The sequence below is a fragment of the Pinus tabuliformis genome, chromosome 2_2, assembly GCF_031772625.1.
Source record: "Pinus tabuliformis cultivar Carrire ecotype Pingquan chromosome 2_2, CPIR1, whole genome shotgun sequence".
NCBI classification, from domain to species: domain Eukaryota; kingdom Viridiplantae; phylum Streptophyta; class Pinopsida; order Pinales; family Pinaceae; genus Pinus; species Pinus tabuliformis.
This window is the reverse complement of record NC_142300.1, coordinates 1,034,967,818-1,034,977,902: the sequence shown is the minus strand read 5'-3', so window position 1 is coordinate 1,034,977,902 and position 10,085 is coordinate 1,034,967,818. Positions and strand designations below refer to the sequence as shown.

General features: G+C 35.6%; 1 pseudogene; it reads right to left on the bottom strand.

Moving 5' to 3' along the window:
• Window positions 1–2,468: 2,468 nt before the first annotated feature.
• On the bottom strand, window positions 2,469–9,238 carry LOC149196894 (potassium channel AKT1-like; annotated as a pseudogene).
• Between the last annotated feature and the right edge of the window lie 847 nt (window positions 9,239–10,085).

The following is a 10,085-nucleotide window of genomic DNA, read 5'->3' as shown; positions in this document are numbered from 1 at the left end:
CCCCCTCCACTCCAGCCAATTCATGGATGCAGGGGCTTCGAGCTCGAATGCCCTGCCTGCCTTTGGTTCGGCTATATTCAATTTCAGCAGTGCCATGAACAATCCGCGGATTAGCGCGCATGTCTCAGTCTTGTTCATAGAAAATGCCCGGGAAGATGAGGACGCCCTGGATGAACAGGGGCAGAGGACGAATGACAATCAGAAGCATGAAGCAGCGGCCTCTGAAGCGGACAAGGAGCAGGAGGTTAAGGGTGCGGCCTCAGACCTGGAAAACGTAATGCAACGCAAGCAAGATAAGAAGCCGGGAACTTGCGAGGAGGAAGACACCTTTCCCACTGCGGCTGAAAGAGAAGCCTATGGCTGGTGCCGGGTAGAGGAGGTGCAAATGGACGACTGAGGACGCCCGCACATAAGGTTTCTATGGCTTTCTGTTTGGTCTTCTGTTGTTTATTTTTTGACTTTGTCAGAGTATCACTGCTTCTGGTCTCTTTCGTGTCTGGGTCTATGTCCATGTTCCTGAATTTTGTGTCAATGATTAGGGTAAGGTCGGTGTCCCCTACGTGGGATGAAATGGTTGGTGCCCCTACGTGGGCGTGGGTTGGAAGTCTGGCTTTTGTGTCTGGCGCCCTTGTGTGGGCTAGTTTTGGGATGACTCAATTGCTCTCGGGTGACATACCCAGAGCCTGACTCTCTCTTGTTTCACCTTGATGTATTTTTGAAACTTGTACATAATACAATAGTTTAGTCTTTTACCGAGAAATTTTTGTTTTGTTTATACAGATGTTTAATTTGCTCTAAAATATATGAACACCCAATGGTTGAGCATAGCCATTGGAATCTATATGTTGAAACCTTAAAACCAAATCCATGATACTTATATACCAATATATATTTATCATTGATCTAGTGAGTTTAAAAAGGAATTAATCTTTTTAGGTCAAAATCTTTTTCACAATGAAAAACCTAAATGATTTTTATTTCTATAGATTATATATATATATATATATATATATATATTTAATTTATAATTGTACTTGTGATGAATATACATATATAGAGATATATAATTGAACACAATAAAACTATTTTTTATATTTCAAAGCCAAATATAATATATTTAAATAGTTGGTATCAGATTTTCCTAATTTCAAAGATGGTTATGGAGGTTTAGATGTTCACTCAACAATATCTAAAATCAAATCTAGACTTAACACACTGCATTAGTGAAAACATTATCTCCAATACTCCCTTTTAATGTTTACATTAAAAAACACAATATAAGAAACACATATAATCCACATTCAAGTCAAAATCGTTTGATATGGCCTTGATTAATGCTTATACCTACTATGGATTTGTGGGATTGCGCTCTTTCTCAACTAGATCTTCTTGCTTATCACTTGACAAATTTAAGATATAACTACTTCTAGCCATCATTGAACTATTTGTAGTGATTAGCAATATTGAAATGAACCCCAATAAAAGAAAGACCAGGAAAGTGTGCAAATCCAAAATGCCACTACTTTTCCATTTTCTACAAATAAAGCATTATGTGCAGCTTGCTGAACTTTTTGCCACTATTGATGAATGGCAAAACGGCTTAATCTTGGCAGATAAGTAGATAGGTAGAGAAACAAAGGAGCTCAATAGTTTAATCTAAGCCCTTGGAAGTAATAAGTGCAGACTTAGGTAGGCTTACTATGCAAAGAAAAGAAAAGTTGAGGAGGGTTTGCATGTCAAGTGCACCCAAGAAAGAGAAGAAAAAATGCTAGGCAAAGTAGGCCAGGTAGGTATATTGATGTTGCAGAATGATACTTGTGATGGATCATATCTCTCAATGTGTTAAATTTCACTTCTATCACAAGTGCTAGGCAGATATTACACCTGATGTAGTTCAAGCAAGATAAGATTCATAACTAACTCCCCTTAATATTTTCCCCTAATCATTTACTAATTTCCCCCTAAAGTATTGAGATCTGCTTAATACCACTAAAATCACTCATCTCATTTCATAAACAGTGCCTAAATAAGACCCTATTTTACTTAGGGAAATGGCCATATTCTCCATAAAAACCATTTTCTGGCTTTAGCCCAAGTTTTAAATATATGTAAAGTGTTTTAGAACTTGGCACTTTCATTCGTTTTAATATTAACGATTAACATTTATTATATAAACTCCCATGTAAATATCACCCTTATCCTGTATTATGTAAATATAACAAAACCCCAAGTAATTAATATCCCCACCCCGGTCGATTATGACCATAGCACTATTTGAAAGAAATTAACGGATTTATTTTTTCACTAATAAACTCCCCACCGTCGCGCTAAATGGATTAATCACCGTCTGGGTCGGTTAATAACCAAGCCCCACCAATGAAAATAACCTCGAAAAACATTAAAAAGCATTCTTGATTTGTATTGCACTCACACATTAAACCTCCGCCTTGATCATAACCCGTCCGCCGTCAGATCTCCGCTCCACCATCCGACGGTCCGCATGTATTTCGCGACCCCCCTTTCAACCGATGTTTAACCTGCGGGGAACTAGCAGTTTTGGCACCATACCAAGGACACGCGTTGCTCTCCCAGCGTGATCGCTCCCTCCCCGCCTGAAACCACTTGACCCCAAAAGTGTTGCAGGGCAAAACCGCTTACCAACCCCCCACTGACATCATCTGCTAACATCACCCTTCCACTGATGTCACTGCCACATCATTTGTTCTGTACTCCTACTGACGTCAGCCATCCTTCAAGTCAAAAATCCCCGCCAAGCTTCATTTTGTCAAAAAAGGGATAAAATATCATTTTTTGTTATATTTTCGCTGCAAATGACACTCTGGGCATGATATCTACCGAGTTCGCATTTCATTCTCGACCGCCTCCAGACCAGAAAAGGCTCCATCAATGAGCTCCTTCACCTGTCAACCGACCCTCTAGAGTACGGTTTCCTCCTCCTTTGACATAGGTACCTGTAAATTTTCTTAATACATGGCTATCAGCGCATCAATTGGCAGAACTTCTCAGCAATCTCCGCAGGAAATTAGCATACCAGCCATAGAAAATCTAAAGGAAAGGTAATCAGAAGACACGTTATCAGTTGTATTTTTCCAGAGAGTGGTGAGCAAGAGTCAAAACAACAATTAAAGAGTATCAGTTCAACATTAAAGTGTATCAAATCAATATTAAATATGCTAGAGCAGAATTAAAAGCGACAGAGAAGAATTAAAGAAAGCAGATCAGAAGTAATGCATCAATTAAGACAGGAAGTCGGCACAAAGTTACTATAGAAGACAACTGCAATGCTGAACCCTAAAGGCCTGCCCCCAGCACAACATCAGTCAGTTGTTTCTACTTTACTTGTAAACTCTTATTAGTTAAAACTAGATATTATCTCACAGCTGTAATGAGATATTTGTTGTACAAATTTGTAGTATAAGTACCCCCTCCATTAGAGTTTGGAGGTGGTTGGTGGTGTGTGGATTTCCTAGACTCTGCTGTAATACTGAATTTTTGGAATAAATAGTTGTTGAAACAATCTGTTGTCTGGCCTACTGGATGAAGAATTGAAGCAACGGACTTGTCACAGAATTCTTGAATCAAACTCCAGATCAATAAGTCCCCTATATCTTGTGTTTTACATTTTTCTGGTTTACTATATCATCTGTGTTTCATAATCTGAATAATAAAGAGAAAGGTTAATTTCAGAATATGCTTGACTGCACTTTGTTTTCAGTCTTTATTATTCTCTTTGTTTTCTTCAGAATTTAGATAAACAATGAACTCTTAACTGCTCATGTTTTCTAATTCTTTCATGTTGATTATTTGCTAAAGAATTCTTAACTGCTCCTTATCAGTAATCATCCATTTCCCCTCTTTAAAATAGGTTGAAGGATTCTTAACTGCCCTTCACCCATTTGAGCCCATTCCAACTTTTTCCAGTCTTCATTTGTTCCCTGTTTGACTACCTTGCTTTGTGAAGCCATCCTCTGTTAAGAAACCAAATCCAGAAAGCCATCTTCTTTGACTCCATTAGCACAATGGACTAAAATGCTCAATTTTACCTCTCTGTTCTATCGAATCTCACCACCCAAACTCAAAAAAAAACCCTTGAACTTCATAACTAGCCTAATACATTTAAAAACAAAGCTAAATTATAAAGAGAGAGCCCTCTCTGGATACAAATTGGCTAGTTTCTGTGTCTAAAAGATTGGTTTGTGGTTACCTTGACATCCTTCCTTTTCTTACAACTTTTGGGAAAACCTGAGTGATAACAAGTCCTAGAAAGAAAAGTAACTAAAATTAGCACAAACTCTTAATATCTCACCACAACAATTAACTTTCATATTGCTTTCTACATCAGATTTTGTCAATAAAGAAATATAAAAAAGGGTCCCAAAAAGGCTTCAAATCGCTTCATTGACACCATTACCACTTGGTTTGATTGATTGCAAGAATAGTTCTTTTAACCCATTTGAACGCTCATGTTTGTATGAAAAGCTCATTTAGCAAACTGAATAGCTCCTTTAGCTCAACCTGTGCTCCTTCCTGCTATGTCTATATGGAAACCTTGATTTTTCATATATGTCAACTGATTTTAATATAAAAATGAAAACATTGAAAAGTCTCATACATGATCTTAGATGAAAATTAATTTAATTAAATTCTTCAAACAAAATATGGATTTCATCTTAATTAATTTTCTGAAACAACCCCCTGTGTAGTAGTGCGTAAATCTTGCATATCGTGTCTCCTGCTACCACTATTGCTATCATTGGAACTACTGAGAAGTATGTGATGAGGAGGATCATGTGGAATCGATTTTTCAATCTTGGGCCTGACTTTTTCAGGAAGTCCTTGTTTGGGAACATGAAAGTGGGCATAATGAATTCTTCTCTTTGTGCCTACAACATCCCACTTGGATGAGGTCCAAAAAAATATTAGAAGTCTTGATATATCACCATTAACAACAAACAAGAAATCCACCACCATGTCTCTGCCTTGCAATACTTTCCTATATGCTTGTCCTTGCAGTCAAGTTTTTTTCATGAGTATAGTATTCATTTGTTGAAACCCTTGTACTTCTAGAAATATTTCATTATATTTTTGAAAGGCCTCCCAAATCTAGCCAAATAATTACGAAATCAAATGCCTTAAATTTCTACAACTATCATTTTGGCATGTTGACAAAATTTCTACAACTATCATTGATCATACATCTGATATATCTCTTCAGTCTCTTCATTTTCAACAAGGATTAGACTAACCCCTTCTCTAATGACATCGATATCATATATTTATGTAGAATCTTCACTCAAAATTTTCACAAGAAAATAATCAAAATTTTCACCTGCGAGAACAACAATTATATGATGGCTAATTTTAAGTTCTTCTGCATCACTTTGATTTCAAATATTATAGGAAATCTGAACTGTAGCTCCTGAATTGTATTTGGCAAGAGTATCGCTTTCCCTGCTTGCTTATTTTCTTTGTTGTAAATTGGGTGATTTCTGTAGATCGTCACTCTTTTAGGAAGAGAGGGGCTTGTCCAACAGGAACAATTAATTGTGTGACTCATGCCACCAACACTAGGATCGATGTTGCAAGACATTGTGACTATATCAAAAAGACAATTATCAAAATTAGCAACTCTTTTCCTCTGCAATCCATTAGGTGGAGTGGAAATTGTATTTATAAAATGATGAATGCCATTTTCCTCTACAAATCCTAAAGGTTTCATGATCTCCACATGATTTTTCTCATCTAGGTTCAATGGGACAGACGAATCTTTGACAGATAAACATAAGTGTGAATATGTTGACTGAGATTTTTCTTGAAATAATTCTCATATTTATTCATGTCCTTGATTCTCTGACCAAAGCTTTTGGTGTCCAACCACCACAATCTGTTTTGTTCATGTCTCCTCCATGATCCAAAAGATATTTCACTACCTCTGTCAATCCATCATTGATGGAAACATCGAGGGATGTGTTCCCATATCCATTTGTTGCATTTATATCTAATCCATAACTTAGTAAATCATTCAACATATCCAAATCCCTATTTTGTGTAGCAGTGCAGAGGAAACTGACAATAGTACCGATATGAATATTTGCACCATTATCAAAAAGTAATGTGGAAACTGGTTTATGCTGGCTGAGTATTGCTTCCCATAGAGGAACACTTCTATCTTCATCTGTTAAGTTTATGAAATGTTAAATATACTCTGGTCAAATTCTTCATATTATTAATAGTGGCAACATTTTGAAATTTAAAAATATGTTGATTTCATTGAGCTTGAGAGAAAATTTTAGAACACGTGTTTATATTAAGAAATACACTCCTTGATTGGGAAAACAACTAACGAGTGCACAAGGGAGGGGAAAATATACTCTTTCTATTGACATCTGCTCCATATTCTAAAAGAAGGTTGACACAAGCCTTAAAGCCATTTGTTGCAACAATGTGCTTATAACAAAACAAAACAAAATGGAAAGTTTTAATCAGTTATCCCACTCATAACAGTATATGCTTTCAAAATAAAATATGTACTTAAGTCAGGAACCACAAAAACATAAAGAAAGTGTTGCGAAGACCATGAAACTCTACTGTTCAAAATGAATTTTAGTTTTGAAATTTACCAAGGGTGTCCAAAAATTGTAGTTTGATTCATTAGGATCCATCCCTCTCTTCAATAATTCCTCCATTAGAAGGGCGTCCCCTATTGGAGCAATAGAACATAGACAAACAGGTACATCAATTCTTCTCTTAGCTAGAAACTAATCCATTTTTTTTTAAAGTTGTCCAAAATTTGGGTCCTTCAGTTCCTTCAATTGCGAGAGACATATCAACACGAAGTTAAGTTTTCCTGCAATACTAACCAAGACATTACAATAATACATTTAATTGATCCTCTTCCTAGAAAAGCCTATTATGGTAAGTTCACTCAGCATATTTATCGTAATTCTTGCTTGTAAACATTAAGAAGGTTTTTCATGATGGTTGATCCATCTGCATTATTATATTGTAAAATATTCATGAATGAATTGCGGTTCAGTCGTAAAAGTTGAGAAAGCCTCTTTGTATGGACTGTGTATTGTTGTGGTCTATAAAAGAGCACTCCAGTTTCTCAAAAGACATCTCCAAGATCGGACTGCCCAAGAATCTGGAATGCAGCATGAGACGAGTTCACAATAAAGAAACCATTTGACTTAGTTTTGTGATTTCAAAAAAATGTATGTGCTACTAATTCCCGGGGTAAAACAAACAAGTCATTTGGAATAAGATATGTCATTTCTGTACTTCAAATTTTCTAATGTGACTAAAACATAAAGTGAATAATCACTTAAATTTAAAAAAAAATAAAACATAAAGAAGATACTAAGAGCATGAATAATCACTTAAATTTAAAAAAAAATAGCTTGCCTACTATGTTTTATGCTTGTCTTTGTCTTCTAGTATGTCCTACAAAATGAAACAAAATTTCAATGTTATTGTAGCTTCACATCAACATTTACAATGCTTTGTTGTTGTTCTTTTTTTGAAGACACACATTCGGCAAAAGAAATAAAGTGAACCACCTAAAAGTTCTGAAATTTTAGACTTTGAAACATTTAGAAAGATACCTACCACAACACCACTACACTAGACACTAACACATAAAAATACGTGGGTGCTTCATTGATTAAAATGACATCTTCCTTTGGGTGAAAGTACTCTTCCTTCATCTCCAAAACATTCTAAGTAGAGGGTGAATATTAGTTTAAATTTTCCTCAAAGTTGTTGTATTGAAGCCCACTAGCAAAGACAAAAGATAAGGTATCCTTACCATAATTAGGCAGTACTTGCTAGCTAGAAAAGAAAATCATGTGGCACTCCTTGGAAAGGATACACTTTATCAACAATAGGAAAAAACAAGACATTTGTGATGCTTGTGCAGATGACCTTTGGCAGATTATTTAATGTTTCTTCTTGTTGCAATACCTCTGTCATGAATTTCAAGCATATATGTGCCAACATTTGATCTTGAAATTCCAGTGGCAGCTGATTCCTAAAGGGAAATCTTGACATTTCCTGAATTTTGTCCCTCTACAATCGAAATAAAAGTCAAATCCTCATATGACATATCATTTTTGCATTGAAAAGAGAGAATATGTCGGTATCACTTTTCTATACAAAAATCTATTAAAAATATATTCCTTACAAATTTTATGGTCCGGCTTGTGCCATGTACAATTAAATTTGTCATGTTTACTATCAAGTATGCAGACAAACCTATATTAAATAACATGTAGATGATATCAAATATCATTTCTCTCATATTTTCAGCATGCAGGTCTCCATATCCAATAATGGTCAGAGTGGTAATGGAAAAATAGATTGCAATAATATAGAGAATCCAAAGGCTTTGTTTCATAAAATATGGAAATGCAGCACCAATCCATGTCCTACTTGGATCATGATATCTAGTAGCAAGCAGATATGAAAGGCATCTAGCATAGTGAACTGCAAAAAGTGTTAACTGCACTATTGAGAAAATATGGTTTCAAATTCATTATGCCGGTGAATACTATTTGCAATTAAACATTGCCTTCCACAAAAATCAAGCAAAATGAATTTATTGGTGTTAACTTACACAAACAAGCTTAAAACAACATGTCCAAAAATAGTTGGGTTGGATATTCTTCTTTGGTCTTGAGAGTCAAGCACTGATCTGGAGTCTTATGAACAAAGCACATAAACAGTTGAGTTGGAAGCTTTTTTTCTTGGAAAGTTTCGTGCCTCAAATCTCCCAAGTATTGGAACAGTCAAAGTATTTGATACCAATGATTAAAATTTCATTTGAATAGTGTCTCCTCTTTGTCCTGATTAACAATGTTGTTCTCATTCTAGAGGCGATCAAAAACTACCCGTGTATTTCTCAAAATAAAATCCTCTTTCAAACTATATTGTTGTGTCTTCTCGAAATCGAAATCTTCTTTCAAACTAGATTTATTAGTAGAATCAAGAAAAGATAGTAACATGTCTAAATTAAGAACAAATAATAGCTACATCCGTTCAAAACTACCCAGTCCTTTGAAGTCCAACAAAACATGGAAGATATTACCACAAACCCTTCCTCCCTATAAGTTACTAAGAACATTGCCACAGGTGCAAAAAACTCATTAGAATCGTAAGAAATAAGCACATTGTATACCTCAAATCCAAAGGTATTTGATGGGAGCAAGCAAATACCCATCCTTGGGAGCAAGCTATCCAGTAGATGCAAATTTTGAACACAGTGCATAACTTAGATCCAATAGTATTTGAAGCATATCTTAACAAAATGTAGTTTAGAAAATGCGAACTTCGATATGAACTGGTTGCAAACTTGTAAAAAATATAATACATGGGGGCAAGATCCAAGAATCTTCTCTAATCATACAAATAAGCTACCATATTTACTGCACTTTATACTGCTTGCAATTGCATGACTTCCTTAGTTGACATAGTTGTATGAATTGGTTGCAAACTTATAAAAAATATAATACAGGGGGAAAAGGTCCAAGACTCTTCTTTAATCATACAAATAAGCTACCATATTTTCTGCACTTTATATTGTTTGCAATTACACGACTTCCCTAGCTCACATGGTTGTCGAAGTTTCTTTCCTGAGAATCATTAATCAATATCAGATGCATTCACAATCAAATCCCCTTGCAAATTTGGGTATAGAATTTGTGCCATCTACCCTTAAACCTAAACCTATGTGTTACGAAATACCAAGATATACGCATGAACTAACCCCTCGGGGATTCTTTTTCCAAGGAATACTTTGTAGGGAAACCTACTAGATGCTTGTCCACTTTGGTGGATAGTTTCCCTATTGAGCCTTACTGAGGAGAAATTGAACAATACACATGTGGGCATGAAATTAGCCAAGTGCCCAACAACAACTCGAACAACTAGTTCAATTAATCCCTGGCATTCTATCACAAAATTCTAATCTCCTAGCGATAAAACATTTGGGGTAGAAAAAATAAGCCATGAAACATCTCATTCACCATATTTTTCTTGGATATGCAATGGATCCAATGATCCAATAT